Here is a 24337-nt window from a genome sequence, read left to right on the forward strand (position 1 = left end):
CCTCCTATCTCCTCCTCAACCCTCTTAGAGAAGGTCCAAGGTCCCTCCCCTAGGATTGTATTCTCCAATGTGTTTGGAGAAGGAGTCAAAGAGAGAATGTGAGGAGGAATTGAGTAAGGTCTAATTGAAAAAGAGCCCGTAGACAACTCTGTAATCCAACTTGTTCTCCTCTATGGTGAGTTCATCTCTCACCTTAACCACCAGGTGGAATCATCACTTAACCATTCAGCACTGTATCCAACCATCAATATATATGAGAGAGAGAGAGAGAGAGAGAGAGAGAGAGAGAGAGAGCGAGAGAGAGAGAGAGAGAGAGAGAGAGAGAGAGAGAGCCATTTGCACATTGTTACAACACTGTATATATACATGATACAACATTTGTAATGTCTTAATTATTTTGGAACTGTTGTGAGAGTAATGTTTACTGTTCATTTTTATTGTTTATTTCACTTTTGTATATTATCTGCTTCACTTGCTTTGGCAATGTTAACTTATGTTTCCCATGCTAATAAAACCTTTGAGTTGAATTGAATTGAGAGAGAGAGTTGAGAGAATTGAGAGAGAGAGTGTTATTGTTATTGTTACACCACTTTCTCACAGATCCAGTTATGATTTGTGCCACATTTGTCATCATTCCATGTCTTTACAGGGTCATCTTGTCCATAGTATATCTCAGCACAGTCTTCCTGCCCACTATCATCAGGCTGTCCTGCCCTCCAGTACCTAAACAACACAGAGAACAAGACAGTCAGACACTCTGGTACAAACATCCTCCTCGATTATAGACATATTCCTATGTTTTCTAAGCTTTAAAGCAACACTCTGTAAAATGATCATAACATTTTCAAGAATGGGCAATATACAATGATATGTATTTTTTATATAATGACATTTTAATCTAAATGTATTACTTGTTTTCTATGATAAATCTATAATTCTTATGGAATGACATCCATGAGTTGAAACATACATTTATATGAACATGAATGGAAGCAATACATCTTTCTTTTTTTTTCTCCATATCTCAAGGTAAAATGGTCAAATCTCTCACCCTGTGGTCAGTGGGGTGCCGTCCACCCACTTCCAGGTCCCCTCAGTAACAGAGTCATTCAGACCAATCCAGGCTCTCATTTGGAGGTTGAAGAGAAATGTCTGTTGTTGAGAAAGATTTACAAAATGTCACATTTAATACATTTATAAAATACGGCACATATTAGTGTACTGATGAAAAGTATTCTCTCTCTCTCTCTCGCTCTCTCTCTCTCTCTCACCTGTTCCTCTCTGCTGTTTATGATCACCAGGTCTGCTCCTCTCTCCAGACAGTCCTCTCTGCTCTCCTTCCAGGTTTTCGTCTCAATAGACAGGAAGTACCAACTGGATTCAAACTTCTGCCAGCCTTCAGGGCAGGTTTGTTCTACAAGATGAAAACATGAAATTCCTTCAATTTATCATACTGAACACTTAATGAAATAATACAGACACATTATAAGGTGTGTGGGATGAATTAACATTTATTACTCTAGATTTACTCACTGAGATTGGTAAACCTCCCGTTAAGAAAATCTCTCTCAGTCTGTAGCTGGACTCTCTCTTTAGTCAGGGTGTTGCAACTGGACTGTAGCTGGTCTCTCTCTTTTGTCAGTGAGTTGTAACTGGACTGTAGCTGGTCTCTCTCTTCAGTCAGGGCGTTGTAACTGGTCTGTAGCTGGCCTCTCTCTTCAGTCAGGGCGTTGTAACTGGTCTGTAGCTGGCCTCTCTCTGTTGAGTTGTGATGACCAATGACTACATCTGTAAAACGGAAAAGTTATTCTAACATGTAACTACCACACCGTTGATAATTAAGTAGACTACTTAAATCTCAGTGACAACACACTAAACTTACAGTAGACAGACAGGCCTATGATCCCGGCCAGTAGGAGATCACACAGCAGCCCCAGACACACTGCAGCAACTCCAGAGGGTCTCTTCCACCACTGAACATGTACTGAATCACAAATTATTAAAGTAAGATCTTTGGTAATGTGTTTTACTGTATCATACAGGATTGGGACAAATAAAGCTGTAGCACTACAGGGTAATATCACCTGTTCAATGTGTGTCTGTAATTGTGTGTGCGTGAATGCAATCTTACCTGAAGAAACAACTCCATTTCTTGGACTGGGCTTGAAGGCTCCTACGTTGCCATATAATTGGCCATCAATGTCTGTGTTCTTCATCGCATCAGGCTCATCGTCTCTAAATCCATCTGTGATTTCATAGACTCCCTCTGACATCTTAATTTAACACACTTGTGATCAAATACTGTAACTTCTACTTCTATCTCTAATATACGTCTGTACCAGTGTCTCACTGCACTGTCCTGTGTCTGTTTGATTTATGGTAGTGGAACTCTGTCAGTCAACCACAGTGGATGAGAAACAGTGGTCAACACGTGACTTTCACCAGCCTTAGTTTCTAATCTAAATATGTTTGTTTCCCACAGTGCTCATCAGTTTTAAACATACAATTAAACTGAAGTGATAATATAATACATGATAAGCCTCCCACCAGCATTAGTTTGATAATATAATAAATGATATGACTCCCACCAGTCTTAGTTTGATAATATAATACATGATATGACTCCCACCAGTCTTAGTTTGATAATATAATAAATGATATGACTCCCACCAGTCTTAGTTTGATAATATAATACATATGACTCCCACCAGCCTTAGTTTGATAATATAATAAATGATATGACTCCCACCAGCCTTAGTTTGATAATATAATAAATGATATGACTCCCACCAGCCTTAGTTTGATAATATAATAAATGATATGACTCCCACCAGCCTTAGTTTGATAATATAATAAATGATATGACTCCCACCAGCCTTAGTTTGATAATATAATACATGATATGACTCCCACCAGTCTTAGTTTGATAATATAATAAATGATATGACTCCCACCAGTCTTAGTTTGATAATATAATACATATGACTCCCACCAGCCTTAGTTTGATAATATAATAAATGATATGACTCCCACCAGCCTTAGTTTGATAATATAATAAATGATATGACTCCCACCAGCCTTAGTTTGATAATATAATAAATGATATGACTCCCACCAGCCTTAGTTTGATAATATAATAAATGATATGACTCCCACCAGCCTTAGTTTGATAATATAATAAATGATATGACTCCCACCAGCCTTAGTTTGATAATATAATACATGATATGACTCCCACCAGCCTTAGTTTGATAATATAATACATGATATGACTCCCACCAGCCTTAGTTTGATAATATACTACATTATGTGACTCCCACCAGTTTTAGTTTGATAATATGGTACATGATATGACTCCAACCAGTCTTAGTTTGATAATGCAATACATGATATGACTCCCACCAGTCTTAGTTTGATAATATAATACATGATATGACTCCCACCAGCCTTAGTTTGATAATATAATAAATGATATGACTCCCACCAGCCTTAGTTTGATAATATAATAAATGATATGACTCCCACCAGCCTTAGTTTGATAATATAATAAATGATATGACTCCCACCAGCCTTAGTTTGATAATATAATACATGATATGACTCCCACCAGCCTTAGTTTGATAATATACTACATTATGTGACTCCCACCAGTTTTAGTTTGATAATATGGTACATGATATGACTCCAACCAGTCTTAGTTTGATAATGCAATACATGATATGACTCCCACCAGCCTCAGTTTGATAATATAATAAATGATATGACTCCCACCAGCCTTAGTTTGATAATATAATAAATGATATGACTCCCACCAGCCTTAGTTTGATAATATAATAAATGATATGACTCCCACCAGCCTTAGTTTGATAATATAATAAATGATATGACTCCCACCAGCCTTAGTTTGATAATATAATAAATGATATGACTCCCACCAGCCTTAGTTTGATAATATAATAAATGATATGACTCCCACCAGCCTTAGATTGATAATATAATAAATGATATGACTCCCACCAGTCTTAGTTTGATAATATAATACATGATATGACTCCCACCAGTCTTAGTTTGATAATATAATAAATGATATGACTCCCACCAGTCTTAGTTTGATAATATAATACATGACTCCCACCAGCCTTAGTTTGATAATATAATAAATGATATGACTCCCACCAGCCTTAGTTTGATAATATAATAAATGATATGACTCCCACCAGCCTTAGTTTGATAATATAATAAATGATATGACTCCCACCAGCCTTAGTTTGATAATATAATAAATGATATGACTCCCACCAGCCTTAGTTTGATAATATAATACATGATATGACTCCCACCAGCCTTAGTTTGATAATATAATACATGATATGACTCCCACCAGCCTTAGTTTGATAATATACTACATTATGTGACTCCCACCAGTTTTAGTTTGATAATATGGTACATGATATGACTCCAACCAGTCTTAGTTTGATAATGCAATACATGATATGACTCCCACCAGTCTTAGTTTGATAATATAATACATGATATGACTCCCACCAGTCTGAGTTTGATATTATAAGACATGATATGACTCCCACCAGTCTGAGTTTGATAATATAATACATGATATGACTCCCACCAGTCTGAGTTTGATAATATAATACATGATATGACTCCCACCAGTCTTAGTTTGATATTATAACATATGATATGACTCCCACCAGTCTTAGTTTGATATAATATATGTTTTGACTCCCATCAGTCTTAATGTGATAAAATAATACATGATATGACTCCCACCAGTCTTAATGTGATAATATAAGACATGATATGACTCCCACCAGTCTGAGTTTGATAATATAATACATGATGACTCCCGCCAGTCTTAATGTGATAATATAATACATGATATGACTCCCACCAGTCTTAGTGTGATAATATAATACATGATATTGTCACGATCGTCAAAGGGACTGAGAGAGGACCAAGGCGCAGCGCGTGGAAAGTACATCTTCCTTTTATTTAAAGAAGGGAAAAACAAAACAACAAACTATACAAACTACAAAAACAACAAAACAGACGACCGTGCAGCTATACAAACATAAGTGCTGACACTAAACACTCTGACATAGACAATTCCCCACAAACAGCTAAAGCCTATGGTTGCCTTAAATATGGCTCCCAATCAGAGACAACAATAACCAGCTGTCTCTAATTGAGACCCAATTCAGGCAACCATAGACTTTCCTAGAACCTACACTCAACCATAGACACAGCTAGACACATTCACTCAACACAAACCCATACACTACACCCAACACCCCCTTTACCATATAACCACCCAAAACCGACAAAACACAAACATTCCCCATGTCACACCCTGACCTAACTAAAATAATAAAGAAAACAAAGAATACTAAGGCCAGGGCGTGACATAACCCCTCCCTTAAGGTGCGAACTCCGGGCGCACCAGCACATAGTCTAGGGGAGGGTCTGGGTGGGCGTCCGTCCACGGCGGCGGCTCCGGCACTGGTCGTGGTCCCCACCCCACCATAGTCACTACCCGCTTACGTAGCCTCCTCCAAATGGCCACCCTCCACCTTAACCCCACTGGACTAAGGGGCAGCACCGGACTAAGGGGCAGCACCGGACTAAGGGGCAGCACCGGACTAAGGGGCAGCACCGGACTAAGGGGCAGCACCGGACTAAGGGGCAGCACCGGACTAAGGGGCAGCACCGGACTAAGGGGCAGCACCAGGGTAAGGGGCAGCACCAGGGTAAGGGGCAGCACCAGGGTAAGGGGCAGTACCGGGATAAGGTAGCTCAGGACAGAGATATAGCTAAGGACAGAGAGGTAGGTCAGGATAGAGGGGCAACTCCGGACTGAAAGGCAGCTCCGGACAGAGAGACAGCTCTGGACTGAGGGGCAGTTCTGGATTAATGGCCGCTCTGGGCTGAGGGGCAGCTCATGACTGGCTGACGGCTCTGGACGCTCATGGCTGGCTGACGGCTCTGGACGCTCATGGCTGGCTGACGGCTCTGGACGCTCATGGCTGGCTGACGGCTCTGGACGCTCATGGCTGGCTGACGGCTCTGGACGCTCATGGCTGGCTGACGGCTCTGGACGCTCATGGCTGGCTGACGGCTCTGGACGCTCATGGCTGGCTGACGGCTCTGGACGCTCATGGCTGGCTGACGGCTCTGGACGCTCATGGCTGGCTGACGGCTCTGGCAGATCCTGTCTGGTTGGCGGCTCTAGCGGCTCCTGACTGACTAAGGGCTCTGACGGCTCGGGACAGACGGGCAGCTCTAATGGCTCGGGACAGACGGATGGCTCAGACGGCACTGGGCAGACGGATGGCTCAGATGGCGCTGGGGAGACGGATGGCTCAGATGGCGCTGGGGAGACGGATGGCTCAGATGGCGCTGGGGAGACGGATGGCTCAGATGGCGCTGGGGAGACGGATGGCTCAGATGGCGCTGGGGAGACGGATGGCTCAGATGGCGCTGGGGAGACGGATGGCTCAGATGGCGCTGGGGAGACGGATGGCTCAGATGGCACTGGGCAGACGGATGGCTCTGGCCGGAATAGGCGCACTGTAGGCCTGGTGCGTGGTGCCGGAACTGGAGGCACCGGGCTAAGGACACGCACCTTCAGGCTAGTGCGGGGAGAAGGAACAGGGCATACTGGACCCTGGGGACGCACATTAGGCCTAGTGCGTGGTGCCGGAACTGGTGGTACCGGGCTGGAGACACGCACCATAGGACGAGTGCGTGGAGGAGGAACAGGGCTCTGGAGACACACTGGAAGCCTGGTGCGTGGTGTAGGCACTGGTGGAACTGGACTGGGGCGGGGAGGTAGCGCCGGAAATACCGGACCGTGCAGGCTATTTGCTCCCTTGAACACTGAGCCTGCCCAACCTTACCTGGCTGAATGCTCCCCGTCGCCCGACCAGTGCGGGGAGGTGGAATAACCCGCACCGGGCTATGTAGGCGAACCGGGGACACCATGCGTAAGGCTGGTGCCATGTATGCCGGCCCGAGGAGACGCACTGGAGACCAGACGCGTTGAGCCGGCTTCATGACACCTGGCTCAATGCCCAATCTAGCCCTACCAGTGCTGGGAGGTAGAATAACCCGCACGGGCTATGAACACGTACAGGAGACACCGTGCGCTCTACTGCGTAACACGGTGTTCGCCCGTACTCCCGCTCTCCACGGTTAGCCTGGGAAGTGGGCGCAGGTCTCCTACCTGCCCTCGGCCCACTACCTCTAAGCCCCCCCCAAGAAATTTTTTGGGCTGACTCACAGGCTTCCTACCGTGTCGTCGTGCTGCCTCCATTCGCAGGTATCCCTCCTCACACTGCGCCAGAGAATCCCAGGCTGGCTCCGGCACTCGCCCTGGGTCGATCGCCCACCTGTCGATCTCCTCCCACATAGTGTAGTCCAGATTATGCTCCCATTTCCATTCCTCCTTGCGCTGCTCCTGTTGCCGCTTTTCGCGCTGCTTGATCCCGCATTGGTGGGGAATTCTGTCACGATCGTCAAAGGGACTGAGAGAGGACCAAGGCGCAGCGCGTGGAAAGTACATCTTCCTTTTATTTAAAAAAGGGAGAAAAAAAAACAACAAACTATACAAACTACAAAAACAACAAAACAGACGACCGTGCAGCTATACAAACAAAAGTGCTGACACTAAACACTCTGACATAGACAATTCCCCACAAACAGCTAAAGCCTATGGTTGCCTTAAATATGGCTCCCAATCAGAGACAGATATGACTCCCACCAGTCTTAGTTTGATAATATAATACATGATATGACTCCCACCAGTCTTAGTTTGATAATATAATACATGATATGACTCCCACCAGTCTTAGTTTGATAATATAATACATGATATGACTCCCACCAGTCTTAGTTTGATAATATAACACATTATATACATTTTTTATTTTTATTTAACTAGGCAAGTAGCTGAAGAACAAATTCATACTTTTAATGACTGCCTTGGAACAGTGGGTTAACTGCCTTGTTCAGTACGACAGATCTTTACCTCGTCAGGTCAGAGATTCGATCTTGCAACCTTTCGGTTACTAGTCCAACGCTCTAACCACTAGGCTACCTGCCTATATCACTACCCCTGGCCTTCGTTTGATAATATAATACATGATATGACTCCCACCATCCTTAGTTTGGGGGTCTGAATACTTTCCTAATGAACTGTATATGGTCATCAGTGGCCAGTCAAACTCTGGGTGGAAGTTTCCCCTAGGTATAGATCTATGATCAGCAATCCCTACCCCGATCCTAACCTTAACCATTTGCAGAGGGAAAAGTCAGCAAAACTGACTGAAGATCAGTGTCTAGGGTCAACTTCCCCCTACACCACCAGTCACAGAGTGAGAGCCATAATGTGTTCTCCATTTGAAGGCTGGGGGCGCTGTAAACTCAGTCAGGATATATGTAGTGTATATGTCAATTAACAGGATAACAATTTATTTTAGCAGATCTAAAATTGGGACCCTGTGAAGTCACACATACATCATATAGCATGATATAGAGTCATATAATTTATTATATTATCAAACTATGGCTGATGGGAGTCATAAATTATGTTCTTATCGTTCAGTTTGGCTCCTAAGACAAGGCTCCAATCTCGTTCCTGGAACTTCATATCACAAAAACACCAACTCATTCTGTGGCATAAATCAATTGTCAACTCCAGATACTCACATCTCAAGTAAAACCCCTTTTTGACCACACGCCTGGGCAAGCTCAATGAGGGGAGTGAGCCTCTAGGTCCTACACTATCCCAGGATAGGTGCAACATCAGAGATGACATACAATGGTTCCAGTCACTACCCCACACATCTTGTCTCAAACCTTATCTCCCCCAAGGCCAAAGGAGGGAGTGACAGGCACACAGATATTGTGGAGACAAGTAATTGGTTCCATATTAATCATACCATCCCTTCAGATGTTTTGGAAGACACATTCACATATGAAGACAATGTTCCCTCCTGTTCTCTTCTCTTTCTGATATTCTGCATTGCACCAGGGACATGTGAAAGACAAGCCTGATCTCTCCCCTCTCTGGGCCCCAGGTGACTGAGCCCCAACTGAGGGAGGAAGTGCAACTGCCAACACCAGAGTCTGAAGGGATACAATCTAATAACAAGCATATCATACAAGCATATTATGGTGATAAGACCTCTTAATTATCTATGTTACCTAACTAATTCTGATTCTTCTGCAACATATGCCACAACATTTTAAAATAAAACCTGTTACTGAGAAATAGCTAGAACTCATCCAGTGACGTCACTACCAGTCACACAACCTGAGAGACTGTGACCATGACAACTGACCACACGGTGTAGTGGTTGACTTGGGGTCGAGGGGAGCGTCAGAAAGACAGAACAGAGGAGCGTGAACTCTTTCTCAGAAGCATCACTTTTAGTTTCAAATGGCCCTGTGGTGAACCAAGGTAGAGCTGGGTACATCCTCATGCATGTATACGTGTGCAGACATGAAGATCTGCATGACTTTGTGCACGTATTATCTTGGTGCTTCAGTGTGGGAACATGGTGTGTAGTCATGTCTGCTTGTAAAGTCAGATCTCTGACAAGGTATAAGTAGATTTTATCAGCCTGAAAAACACATGTCCTAAAGCTGAACAATACAAAACTACCTCTATCGTGCTCCAGTCTGGTAAGTTCAACCATCAGATCATTGTAATCTGATAAGATGTTACAACAACAGTGGTGGTATAAGATGCAAAATCATTGTACAACGTGCAAAAAATTCAGTAAACCTCATTGTAATCTCTGTACGATTTCATTTGGATAGATGCATTACAGACTACCAGTAACATTTCAACTAACTATCTACAGTACTAAACCTATCCTTAACCTAGCCATAAACTTGACCCTAACCTTAACGCTTACTCTGAACCTAACTGTCTGTTATTTATCAACAGATAGTTTATTGATATTATTACCATTAAATTTAGAACTTGTGCAACAATGTGCATTATAAAGAGGAAACTATTTATGTATTGCTCAGGTTTTTAAACTCTACTTAAATAATTGTCTAATTTTAAGGGAAATTGTTGAACAAAAATTGTAAATAAAATCCCTGAGTCTGAGGTTTGCAGTATTTTTGGCGCTTTGTACCAGACAAAAATATTGCCCATCGTATTGTTGGTAGTACTACTAATTGAAAGAACATAATACTACAAGGTTGTAGCTATGACGATGAGAGTAAAGAAGCAGAGTTGAATAATAATACTGAACATAGAGCGATACAAAACAAGAGAAATGACTGAACATGAACACAGATACAATATTGCCTGAAGATTGTTGCCACGGAACGCCAGATAAAGAGATAGTAATCTGGGCAGTGTTGAAGTCCAGGTGTGCTTCAGGATGGGGCTCAGGTGTGCGTAATGAGGATTGCCATTGTCACATTGCATAATGATAGGAGACAGGTGCAGGTATACGAAATTTACCCAGAATAGAGTACGTCATGAACATGACAGGAACGAAGCCCAAAAACAAACACGTGTATATAAATAACACAGGGTTGTATCCCAAACAAAGAGTGAGTTGTAAACCTCTAATAAATACACAGGAATAACAATACACGGGACGAGACCCGTAATAACAAGAACACACTAACAGGGTAACACGAAAGCCGATACAACAGAGCACAGGTAATCACAAGACCAACGGACATGGAACAATAATCATCAAGGACAATGGGGAACAGAGGGCACATATACTAATCAGGGGGAATGGGAACCAGGTGTGCATAATGAGACCAGACAGTCCGGGGTTGGTGGTAATGATCTAGTTCAGCGTCACCTAGAAGGCCAGTGACGCAGACCTCCGGAGCTGGTGAATGGAATGAGCAGCAGTCCCGGGGGAATCCGTGACAATACCCCCCGCCCGACGTGCTGCACCAGCCTCGGGGATGACCACAGGGACGCAGTGCAGGTCGGAAAATCCCTGGTCAGCGAAGCGTCCAGGATGTCCACCGCAGGAACTCAGCACCACTCCTCTGGGCCCTACCCCTCCCAGTCGATGAGGTACTGGAGACGGCCCACCCGACGCCTCGAATCCAGGACCTCATGGACCCGGCACGCAGGACCTCCCTCGATGTCCAGAGGAAGCGGGGAATCACTGGACCAGCCTCAGCGAGGGGACCAGGCACCGCTGGCCTGAGGAGAGACACATGAAAAGTACTGTTAATGCGGTATTCAGCAGGGAGTTGCAAATGGTAGTTGCCTCATTAACCCTCCTCAGAACTTTAAACGGCTTCACAAACCGTGGGCTCAGCTTCCGGCAAGGCAGGCAGAGGGGCAGGTTCCAGATGGAGAGCCAGACCCGGTCGCCTGGAGAGAAAACAGGCGCCTCACTGCTGTGGCGGTCGGCCTGTTCCTTTTACCGACGCACAGACCGCTGGAGACAAGTGTGCGCAGCGTTCCAGATCAGAGTTTCTAATGGAAATGTGTTTGTTTCCCATTCATTTTAAATGATTCAAGATATAATTGAAGTGATCATATATTTTAGCATAGAAGATTGACTCAGTGAATTTGCACATAGATCATATAGCATTACTGAGGCTTTGACACCCCAGCCTTCTAACAGAGTTCACATTATGGGTTGTACTCTGTGGCCAGCCATCGATGGTTATATAAGGGCCTTTTTTCTATGTGTGCTGTCTGTGTATGACATCAGTGTGAAGAGTTATTCAGAGGTGGTGGGGGAAATGTATATCTGCATCTTTATCAGAGGTTTAAAAGGAGAACTTTACGTGCATGTGTGCGTGTATGTGTGGGTGAGTGTTTGCCTGCGTGCACTGTATCCAAACATCAACATGATAACTACTAGACATCATCACTTAACCATTCAGCATGACCATCAACACGATAACTACTAGACATCATCACTTAACCATTCATCATGACCATCAACATGATAACTACTAGACATCATAACTTAATAAATAAGAATTCATTTCAATCACAAACCGACTCATTTCTATACACCATATAAACTGACTAATTGCACTGTTTTACAAGTAACCACAGATTTATTCAACATCACAAACCTGATGGTCCACTGCTTGTGGACGCACGAGGCTCCTCTGTTGGTGTCTCACTCTCAGCCTCAGTCTCTCCATCTGTCTCACTTTCCTGCTCTACTATGCCTTCACTCTCAGTCTCTCCAATGGAGAAGTGTTCCTGCTCTCTCTGCAGGCTCTCTGCTCTCTCCACACCTGTACCATCTGGCTCTGTCTCACTGTCTGCCTTGTCTTTTCTTTGGAATAAGGACATTATGTCCTTCTTTCTCTTCATTTTGGTGAAAACGTATTAATTAATTTACTTAAAATAACTGACTTGCTAGGTAAACTACCCTTTATGTCTAACCGTTTTACGTTACAATGTGTTTACGGAGTGTGGTTTAAGTAAAAACACTCAACACCATGAGTTTGTTGATCATATATTTGATCCTTTTTCATACTGCCACAAAGTAACAAACGGCCACGTTAAGATAAGCTGATCTAACGTTACACTTCTGTTATGCATTTAATACAAATACAACATATTAACAATTTTACTCACCTCTATATTTCCTTCTTTGTGCTTAAACTATAATATTAGTCGGAATTTCTTACAACTTCTGAGTAGAAAAAAACTTGCAGATGCATGTAGTACGATACTGTTGTGTTCCGCCTAAAGCCATCCCTCTAGAAAATGTGTGTGTTAAATTAGTGTTCCGCGTTGCCACTGTCTAATAACGGATGTAAAAACATAACGATAGCAAAAATTACTTATGTAAAGATTATTTCATAATCCACATTTAGCGGGGCCACAAGGGGGTCCAAAATTGTTGTCACAGGGGCACTGCCCCCCCCTAACACTAATCCTCAATTCAATACATCCTGGAACATAGCAAAACCACACGCTAAACCGCATGGAGACAGTTTGAATACAGAGCATTCCATTGCTATCTATTTGTACACAAAAAACAAACCAGGACCCAATTCCAAATCAATCTACCTGGACTTTAACAAATCAGATCAAGAGGGCAATTCTGCATATATGACAACATCATTCAAGTACCATGCATTGCATTTCTACCTGACTGATGCCATTCAGATTCTTAGAGAAAGACAAGAGACATGTAAGGAAACCTTTCACAGAACCAACAAGAAGTTTGATCTGAGTGTTCTCAACCACGAGATCTGTTTCGGCACCGTCGCCACAAGCTCTTTCAGATCCGACTTAACCAACTTTGGGAATGTGTCTTGCTTTGAGATCCACACTTGCTTTGGCGCTGAGCTAACTTCTTACTCAGCCTTTCCTGAAGAGAGGGAAGTTTTAAATCCGCTATAAGATTTTTGAAGTCACCAAAATCCAGACAAAGTCACCAGTGAATAACCTGTTGTGTGAAGTCGTCTACACACTAAAGAGCAAGGGAGTAGACAGTGATCTGAATTGCAAATTCATGTAAATGTAAAAATGCAAATTCATTTTGAGTGGAGGAGAATCAAACATTATCAGAGCATCAGATACAGGCTACATAATACTCTATATTATGTTGATAACTACTGTATATTACCCCAGCTTCACACTGTAGAGATTCTGGCTGTGTTCCAGGTCAGCTACATTGCAGACGCATGCCTAATCTTATGCCTGGATAGGTCTTTAACATATCAACTAACACATCATATTGCAATCTGATGCCCGACTGCGCAGTCGATGATGTGGCACACAACCATTGGTTGATGCAATGCAACGTCTGCAATGTATTCGACCTGGAACGCAACCCCTGTTAAGGCTTGTTTTGACCTGCATTGATTGCTCGGTTGCATATTTTTTTTACTGCTACTGTTTTGAAATTGTTGAGATTACATGTCTTGGTCAGGTGTAATATTTTCTTGAAATTTGCTGGCATGTACACCGTGACCGCGGCTATCATCGCGGCTATCCGCGGCTATCATCACATCTGAGTGACATTGTGGCTAACATGATGAAGCTTCTTTCACATTACACCGTTTTCAAAATCCTTAAAATCACCTTATGTCTGTACAAAGAAATGGCACGTTAGTACTGGCTTTAAAGCTTGCTTCACATTACATGGTTTACAAAATCCTACAGTTAACCTTTCACACTATGCAAGTCTTGACAGGATTGCACGTGTCCCGTCATGTCTAATCTGTAATGAATTATACCAGACAAGCTGACTCAATTGAACCTAAGGTCAGTTTGTAATGGGTTGTAAGAATAACAAGAGTGAGGAGAAAATACAACTTGGAGGGCTCTCTGAGGCTGAGTGACAGGGTTGGGTGAGAGAGCACTGAGAAGGGTTAGTCGTTTCCTGTCTGTGAGGTCACTGGCCGTACGCCTCTCAGATGAGTGGGAGGAGACAAAACAAAGATGAATGACACAGCTACAGTATCAACCATAAATACCATGCAGCCTTTTCATGGGAGTGATATTCTGTCGGTTTCATTAAGTACGTTGTTCACCTGGAAAAACTGGTTTGAGAGACTCAGTCAAGCACAACTGACACACGTTGATAACGTATAAGATCACTATAGGCCATAGGTTAATAGAGAGAAAGGACTATATGTAGGGTTCTGTCTGGTATGTCATTCTACCATATGACTAAACACACTGGCCACGTCCAACTCCCCATACTAACTAGTAGGCTGATGGATATGAGAAAATACAATGTTTTATAATATGTGACATTTCTAATATTGAGTATGCTTTCAATGCCAGGACGTCATAATCATTTCAGTTTTTAATCTAGTGTTCTTCACTACATGCTATTGAGGAAGAGAATTGTCACTTCAGACCCAGATGTTAATCAGCTGATAATAAGATAAGTGGATAGACTGTAGAAGACACATTCTCAGTATTGGTGAGTCTAGTATTTGTTGCTTATTGTATACATTTTAACTAGACTGTGCATTGTAAATAGGGTAGCAATAACCAGACAAATAACCATGTAGCGTAATATTAATGTAAGAGATTAATCGCCAGGCTCCATTCTACATAGTATGTAGTATGATTAGAACACAGTAGTTTTAGTCAGTAGTAGTCAAGACAGATGTCGGACACGGTCTAGGTGGTTTGTCTAAGAGATCCGGCCGGCTCACCAGGCTCCATTCTAAATAGTATGTAGTATGATTATAACACAGTAGTTTTAGTTAGTAGTAGTCAAGACAGATGTCGGACACGGTCTAGGTGGTTTGTCTAAGAGGCAGGTTGACAATAAACATCAAATAGTACAAAAATCAAGGACATATTTTAGTCAATGACCTTTTTTTATTGATCTGATAAAGGGGTTTTCATATGACTGTCTCACACCTGCAAATAGGCCACACACTTATTTAGAAGTTGGATTCTGGGGAAACAAACATTTGAAATAGAGGGTTGACAGATGCTTCAGTCTAGGTAGGCTGCAGTGACATGGAGCATTCTTCACAGTTACCAGAAGAGGGAAGCATTTCACTTAACCAGCTAAAGGCATGAATGACAGAGAAAGTTTAGAGGAGGGTTATTCAAATCCACTCTCACACAGTAGGGTCAGTTCAGTGATTGCCTAAATCAACACACCTGGTCTTCCAGGTCGGTTAAATTAAAAACGTGATTTGCCTGTGGCACTCCATGACCACGGTTGCCTACAAGGTGCAATACTTCCCAACCCTCTCCTCTGGGTTCACCAGACAGGCACACCTGCATCAAATAGTCAGCGGTTTGATGGTTAGTAGACTGAATCAGGTGTGCCAGATTAGGGCCATTGAAAACCAAACACACACTAATGTACCCAGAGGCCTTTAGTTACCTGACACGGTTCATTCTGCACAGCAGCCGGAAGAGGGCATTTAACTCCACCAGCTAAAGGAATGATTGGCAGACTAAGCTCAGACTAGACAAACGTCTTTCTGGACTGCTGCAGATACTGCAGGATTGTGTCACAACTACAGACCATATTGAGCAATTTAGCTAATTGATCAGTTCAGTGATTGTCTAAATTCAACACCTGATCTTCCAGGTCGGTTAAATGACAAACATGAAGTTCCTGCAGCACTCTAGGACCAGGGTTGCTTTCTTGGTGCAGTACTTCACAACCCTCTATTTTTTATCATGAGATACTCTACCTCAGGCGAGCAACAGCTCGAGACTTCCTTAGATATCGTGCACCAGCTGTTATTTACAAAAAGACATAGTCCACCACCCCTGTTCATCCTGCCGGTGCAGCGTATGTTGATAGTGTCGTCCTTCAGCCACGTCTCCGTGAAGCATAAGATATTACAGTTTTGAATGTCCCGTTGGTAGTTTAATCTTCCGCGTAGGTCATCTATTTTATTTTCCAAAGTTTGCACATTTGCTAGCAGAATGGAAGGAAGTGGGGGTTTATTAGATCGCCTACGAATTCTCAGAAGGCAGCCTGACCTCCTGTCCCTTTTTCTCCGCCACCTCTTCATGCAAATCACGGAGATCTGGGCCTGTTCCCGAGAAAGCAGTATATCGTTCGCGTCGGCTTCATCAGTCTCGTTAAGGAAAAATTGGACTCTGCCAGTCCGTGGTGAGTCATCGCAGTGCTGATGTCTAGAAGTTATTTTTGGTCATAAGAGACGGTAGCGGCAACATTATTTACAAAATAAGTACAAAAAATGAGTTACAGACAATGCAAATAAACAAACAAAAAAACATGTAAAACGTCTGCCTTCTTCTCCGGCGCCATCTTAGTCATTTGTCCTGTTGTAAATGTTTCCCACATTGTTTGCTTATATTGTTCATATTTCTTCTGCCACTGAATTGACATTTGTTGTCATGTGCACTGCAGCTTTTGTTAAAACCAATAAAGAAAAGCATTGAGTATTATTACATCTCATGTCGTATTTATTCCACTTCCTGTACATCTGTTATAAAGATATGAATTTCATTTCACTTGAAGAAAATATGTTTGTTCTCAGATATAATTAGAAGTGGTTACAAATATTTAGTTTTAAACAAAGATTAAAAGTTTTAAAAGTATTTGTAGAAATAAATTACATTAATGGCTTCGAAATAAACGCGATGGAGGGAGAGCAGTAGCAGGGTTAGTAGTTTCCTGTATCTGTGAAGTCAGAGCTCAATCTGTCAACCACAACGAGGAGAGAGCTGTCTTGTTCCAGGCCGAATATAATGCAGTTGAGTTGCAACCAGCAACCAATGCTCATCAGATTGCTATACCATATGATGTGGTTAACTGATATACTAAACACCTATCCAGGAGTTCTGTCAGTTGTTTGCATTGTAGTCAGCCTGGAACGTGGCCAATGTTATGACAGGGTGGGAGGAGAGAGGGGGCGGGGCTCAGTTATCAAGAATCCTTTCAGCAGCCATGTATTCACTAACAGAGACAACAGAGGTCACAGGGACACAGTGAACAATCATAGAACCTACCGTCTATCCGCTTTGACACTAAACTGTTGCTTTGACAACTGTTGCTTTGACAACGGGGCGGGGGGTCGGGGGTAAATGCAGTCATTTTTAGATGGTCATACCTTGGATCCTTTAGCTATTTCATTTGGAATTTAGGAACCCTTTAGGTATGAAAAATATACAAGGAAATGTATTGATAAAATATTGAATTTGGCCTTTACTACTGTAGTCCAAAGAAACACATTGAATAACATATTCATAAATGGCAAAAAAATACAGTAAAAAAACAAAATCTAAAGGAATCAGGTTTTCAAGTGTCTGTCCTATATCTAGGAGATATACGAAAGCTCAGGGAAAAAAGCAACATTTAAGATGTTTTATTTTATTGTATTTTATTCAATACAGAATACATGATTCTGCCACAAAATTGAAAAATAAAACATGTTACTGAGAAATGTCTGGAACTCATCCAGTGACACAACTTGAAAGACGGTGACCATGACAACTGGAATTAGGTGCAGTGGTTATCTTGGGGTCGAGGAGAGTGTGAGGAAGACAGAAAGGGGGAGTTTTAACTCTATCTCAGCAGCATCACTTTTAGTTTAAAATGGCCCTGTAGTGAACCAAGGTGTACTGTACATTATCATGCATGTGTATGTGTGCAGACATGACGATCTGTGTCACACCCGTATCTGTTTCCCCTGTCTTTGTGATTGTGTCCACCCCCCTCCAGGTGTCGCCCAATCTTCCTCATTATTCCCTGTGTATTTATACCTGTGTTCTCTGTTTGTCTGTTGCCAGTACGTTTTGTTTTGTCAGGCCTACCAGCGTTTTTCCCTCTGTTCCTATCGCTTGATTGTTCCTGTTCTCTAGTTTTCCCGGTTTGACCTTTTCAGCCTACCCTGACCCTGAGCCTGCCTGCCATTCGGTACCTTTGCCCCACCTATCTGGATTATTGACCCCTGCCTGACCTTGATCTGTCTTTTGCCTGCCCCTGCTAGATTATTAAACTGTTGTTTATTCAACACTGTCTGCATCTGAGTCTTACCTTGAAACGCGATAGTACGAACTGGCCATGACTGAACCAGCAGACCCGGGCCAGCTTTACAACGTCATCTCTTCCCACGGAGCCACCATCGTTAGGCACAGGGAATTGCTTTGTGGCCTTACGGAGGGGGTCCAAACGTTGGCTGAACTCCTTGACAGGGCGTTCAAAATTTTGCTGGAGCAATTCCACGGGTTGTCTGGGAGGCAGCGAACCACGATTGTAACCCCACAGCCACCCAGTAACTCAGCTGCTACCTGCGCCGTCTCATCGGTCACTCCACCTTCTCGTGAGCCCCGCTTACCTCCCCCGGAATGCTTCATTGGAGAGCCGAGCACCCGTCAGGCGTTTCTTGCTCAGTGTGCCCTAGTCTTCGAGTTTCAGCCCTCCTCCTTCCCCTCGGATCGCTCCAATATAGCCTACCTCATCACGCTGATGTCTTAGAGGGCTCTCACTCAGCCGGCCATACGCATTAGTTTGGAGGGGTTCGTGGGAAAGGTGAAGAAGGTTTTTGATGCCCTGTTCTCTGGGAGAAAAGCTGTCCGGAAGCTAATCCAGCTTCGGCAGGACTCCCTTAGTGTGGCAGACTATGCGGTGGATTTCTGTAAATTGGCAGCAGAGAGTGCTTGGAAACAGGAAGCGCTGTTCAATATGTTCCTGCACGTGGTCTCGGAGGAGGTCAAGGACAAGCTTGCTGCTCGGGAGTTACCTACGGATCTCGATTCCCTCATCGCGATGAACATCCGCATCGATTGGATTACGGGAATGATGGAGGGAGAGGAAATGGGATTACGCTTGCATGTCAGAGGCTTCCTGACCTCCCCCGAGAGTCGCCGAAGACGCCTGAGTCACCGTTTCCCGAGACTATGCAACTAGGCAGAGTTGGGCTGTCGCCGGCAGAACGGCAATACAGGATCAACACGTAGAGTTGTCTGTATTGCGGGACTATTGGTCACTCTTTTTTGTCCTCTTGTCCTTTAACCTGTTTGGGCTGCAGGGGCAGTATTGAGTAGCCGGATAAAAGGTGCCCATTTAAAACGGCCTCGTACTCAATTCTTGCTCGTACAATATGCATATTATTATTACTATTGGATAGAAAACACTCTCTAGTTCCTAAAACCGTTTGAATTATATCTGTGAGTAAAACAGAACTCATTTTGCAGCAAACTTCCTGACAGGAAGTGGAAAATCTGAAATCGATGCTCTGTTCTAGGGCCTGCCTATAAATGTCCTTGATATATATCAGTATACATGCACTTCATACGTCTTCCACTAGATGTTGACAGGCAGTGAGAGAAGAAATGGAGTGTGTAACTTGATCTGGGGTCGAACAAAAGCTCTTTGTATGACGTGTCACCAGTTTCCTGTTTTCTGGAGAGCGCGTGAAGGGACCTGGTTTTGCCTTCTGTACAGCTGTCGTTATAGACGACTAATATCTCCGGCTTTGATTTTATTTGATACATGTGACAATATCATCGTAAAGTATGTTTTTTCAATATAGTTTTATTAGATTATTGAAATTTTTTCGGGACGTTAGGCGTGTTGCGTTGTGTGCCTTTATTCAGGAAGGAGAGCTTCGCACCACTTTGCTAGCTTTCCGTGCTAATTGACTGGAGAAGAGGACATTCTAAATCCAACAACGATTGTTCCCGACAAAGGACCCCTTGTACAACATTCTGATGAAAGATCGTCAAAAGTAGGACCCATTTTATGATGCTATTTCATATATCTGTCGAACATGTTGTACTAGTCGTTTGTGCCCAGAGTTTGGGCACGCTCTAGCCAGAAAAAGATGCTACGTTAGCACAATGTATAACCACTGATTTCAGCTCTAAATATGCACATTTTCGAACAAAACGTAAGTGTATGTATAACCTGATGTTATAGGACTGTCATCTGATGAAGCTTATCAAGGTTAGTCAAAAATTATATATCTTTTGCTGGTTTATTCGCTATCGCTAACGTGCCTATTGCTATCGCTAACGTGCCTTGATGAATGAATGCGGTAGTGTGGTAGGCTATTGTAGTAAGCTAATATAATACTATATTGTGTTTTCGCTGTAAAACACTTAAAAAATCTGAAATATTGTCTGGATTCACAAGATGCTTGTCTTTCATTTGCTGTACATGATGCATTTTTCAGAAATGTTTTATGATGAGTATTTAGGTATTCCATGTTGGTCTCTATAATTACTCTGGCTGCTTCGGTGCTATTTTTGACGCTAGCTGTGATGGTAGCTGCAATCTAAAACTGATTTATACCTCAAATATGCACATTTTTCGAACAAAACATAGATTTATTGTGTAACATGTTATAAGACTGTCATCTGATGAAGTTGTTTCTTGGTTAGTTTGGTTGGTTCTTGGTTAGTTAGGTTGGCTTTGTGCATGCTACCTGTGCTGTGAAAAATGTCTGTCCTTCTTTGTATTTGGTGGTGAGCTAACATAAATATACGTGCTGTTTTCGCTGTAAAACATTTAAAAAATCGGACATGTTGACTGGATTCACAAGATGTGTATCTTTCATTTGCTGTATTGGACTTGTTAATGTGTGAAAGTTAAATATTTCTAAAAAATATTTGTTGAATTTCGCGCTCTGCCTTTTCAGTGGAATGTGGGAGGAGTTCCGCTAGCGGAACACCTGGGCAAGACAGGTTAAAAAGACCACGCTCACTGGTAGGAGCGAGTACTCTGGTGGGTCTTATGGAGAACTTTTCTGCTTCCCTTGCTCGCACCCCTTTTCATGCCATTCTGCTGTGGGGAAGCCAGCCTAAATCTATCGGGGTCCTCATTGGCTCTGGGACCGATGAGAGCTTTTTGGACGCTACCCTGGCTTCCGAGCTGAACATCCCCACTTAGCCCTTCTCCATTCCCATGGATGTTAGAGTGCGGGACAGGCGCTCCGTTAGAGTGCGGGACAGGCCGGGTCACTCATAATACCACTCCGATCAACCTATGGGTGTCAGGGAATCACTGCGAGACGATTACATTTCTGCTCATCAAGTCTCCTCAGATTCTCGTGGTTTTGGGATTCTCCTGGCTCTGGCGACACAATCCCCTCATCAACTGGTCGACGGGTGCCATCATGGGCTGAAGTCTATTCTGCCATGCCCATAGTCTAAAGTCAGCGCAACCTGCCCCGTGACGTCTTCCTGGGGGCTCGGATGGTGCCCCGGACCTCTCCGCCATCCCCATGGATTACCAGGACCTCCGGGAGGTGTTCAGCAAGACTCCGGCCACTTCGCTTCCGCCGCACCGACCCTATGACTGCGGGATTGACCTTCTCCCTAGCACCACGCCAGCCCGGGGATGTTTGTACTTTCTGTCGGGACCGGAGACCAAGGCTATGGAGACCTACATTGCGACAGGATTTATACGACCAGCGGCCACTACGAGTATCTGTTCATGCCTTTTGGCCTCACCAACGCCCCTGCTGTGTTACAGGCTCCAGTAAATGATGTTCTCCAAGACAGCTTGAATCATCGTCCTCTCCCGCTCCCCCCAAGAACACGTGCTCCACGTCTGACAGGTTCTTCAACGCTTTCTGGAGTATCAGCTGTTTGTGAAGGCAGAGAAATGTGAGTTCCATCGCTCCACCATCCCTTTTTTTGGGTTACATATTCTCTGCTGGGTGTGTCTAAATGGATCCCGGGAAGGTGAGAGCGATGGTGGATTGGCCTCAGCCTACGTCCACGGTGCAGCTGCAACGTTTCCTGGGGTTTGCCAACTTTTATCACCGTACAGCATGTGCTGACTAACAGAGACCACAGGGAGGTTAGGTTATTTGTGTGTTGTGGTTTACACCAAATTCCCCCTGATGGCTGTCTGTCTCACACCTTCAAGAGGGCCTCAAACTTGTTAGCAGGGGGTTTCTGAGGGGGGAAAGATCACAAAAGATACCTGTTAAGGACAGTTAGAAATGTACCTGGGGGGAGGGGTATGTTATTTCCATGATTTACATTTGCCATTTGCAGGTTTTATGTATTCTACTGTATATAACCACATGGCCTCATCTGCTGGCATGCACTTCTGCTATCAAGGTGCTTGGTACTTGTCTAATGCACTATGCTTTTCCGCACGCTTACTATACCACAGGTCAATATAGTCTACCAGTCAACTGTCTATCCTGCCCTCTTTCCACTATTCATAGTGACAATAGTGGTAGGTGGATCATTTGTCCAGATCTGCAATAGGCTAACTAGCAATCATACCACACATAAAAGCATTCAAAGCTGTGTCAATGTTTAATATAAATCCACATCAACAAATAGGAATTGCTGATAGGCACCGGAGAGGCAAGGTGCACCATTGTGCATGAAAGAACAGTGAAGACATGAGACACAGCTCAAAAAGCTCCTCTGTTGACATTGGTTAGGGACAATACAGTTATCCTGCCTAGACTAGCCTACAACACCAAAAACCAATGAAAAATTGCATTATATTTCATAATGTCATAATAAGCCCTGTTATTTGATTGTTTCTACAGTATATAGTGTGGCCTCATAGCCCTATGATCCCAGCAGGCCCAGTTATTCACATAAACTCAACACACCTTCTGCCTGCTGATCCGAGCGGCTATTCCTCAACATAGAACCTGAAGCATAAATATAGCCTAAATACCTGTCCTTTAACTTTTAAAATGTGTGAATTAACATAACAGGTCACAATGTTTTAATCTGATTAGGCTACTTTAAAAGTCTCCTGTAGGCTTCTTGCACACGTTCATCCACTCCCCTCTAATATAATTCCAGCATCCAAACTGGACACCGGCCATTCCATTACACCAAAACATTGAACTTCTTATGGCTGGGGGCAGTATTGAGTAGCTTGGATGAATAAGGTGCCCAGAGTAAACTGCCTGCTACTCAGTCCCAGAAGCTAAGATATGCATATTATTAGTATATTTGGATAGAAAACACTCTGAAGTTTCTAAAACTGTTTGAATTATGTCTGTGAGTATAACAGAACTCATATGGCAGGCAAAAACCTGAGAAAGAATCCAACCAGGAAGTGGGAAATCTGAGGTTTGTAGGTTTGCCTATCCAATATACAGTGTCTTTGGGGTCCCATTGCACTTCCCAAGGCTTCCACAAGATATCAACAGTCTTTAGAACCTTGTCTGATGCTTCTACTGTGAAGAATGAGGGAAGGAGAGCTCTTTGAGTCAGGTTTCTGGCATGAGCTGATTACGCTCAGTCCCGTGAGAGCGACCTGCATTCCATCGCATTTCTGAAGACAAAGGGATTCTCCGGTTGAAACATTATTGAAGATTTATGTCAAAAACATCCTAAAGATTGATTCTATACATCGTTTGACATGTTTCTACGAACTGTAATGGAATTTTTTGACATTTCGTCTGACCTGCTCGTCATCAATTTGGATTTGTGAACTAAGCTCGCAAACAAAAAGGAGGTATTTGGACATAAATTATGGACGTTATCAAACAAAACAAACATTTATTGTGGAACTGGGATTCCTGGGAGAGCATTCTGATGAAGATCATCAAAGGTAAGTGAATATTTCTAATACTATTTCTGACTTCTGTTGACTCCACAACATTGCGGATATCTGTATGCCTTGTTTGGGCTCTGAGCGCTGTACTCAGATTATAGTGTCACGCTCGTCGTAATGAGTAGACCAAGGCGCAGCGTGAGTAGAGTTCCACATATTTTTATAAACCGAAACTCAGGAAAACAAACAAGCACAAACTAAACGTGAAGCTACTGGTGCACACAGGCAACTATCTGTAGACAAGATCCCACGAATAACCATGGGGAAATGGTTACTTAAATATGATCCCCAATCAAAGACAACGATAAACAGCTGCCTCTGATTGGGAACCATATCAGGCC

General features: G+C 43.2%; 1 long non-coding RNA gene and 1 pseudogene across 1 annotated transcript; both read right to left on the reverse strand.

Moving 5' to 3' along the window:
* Window positions 1–564: 564 nt before the first annotated feature.
* Window positions 565–2273, reverse strand: LOC120037333 (annotated as a pseudogene).
* A 7340-nt stretch (window positions 2274–9613) lies between these two features.
* LOC120037334 lies at window positions 9614–11478 on the reverse strand. Its single transcript, XR_005474803.1, has 2 exons — window positions 11320–11478; window positions 9614–11212 (listed from the first exon to the last, which is right to left on the reverse strand). It is a non-coding gene; the product is annotated as an uncharacterized LOC120037334 (long non-coding RNA).
* Between the last annotated feature and the right edge of the window lie 12859 nt (window positions 11479–24337).

Source organism: Salvelinus namaycush, unplaced genomic scaffold (genome assembly GCF_016432855.1).
Source record: "Salvelinus namaycush isolate Seneca unplaced genomic scaffold, SaNama_1.0 Scaffold170, whole genome shotgun sequence".
Taxonomy (NCBI): Eukaryota; Metazoa; Chordata; class Actinopteri; order Salmoniformes; family Salmonidae; genus Salvelinus; species Salvelinus namaycush.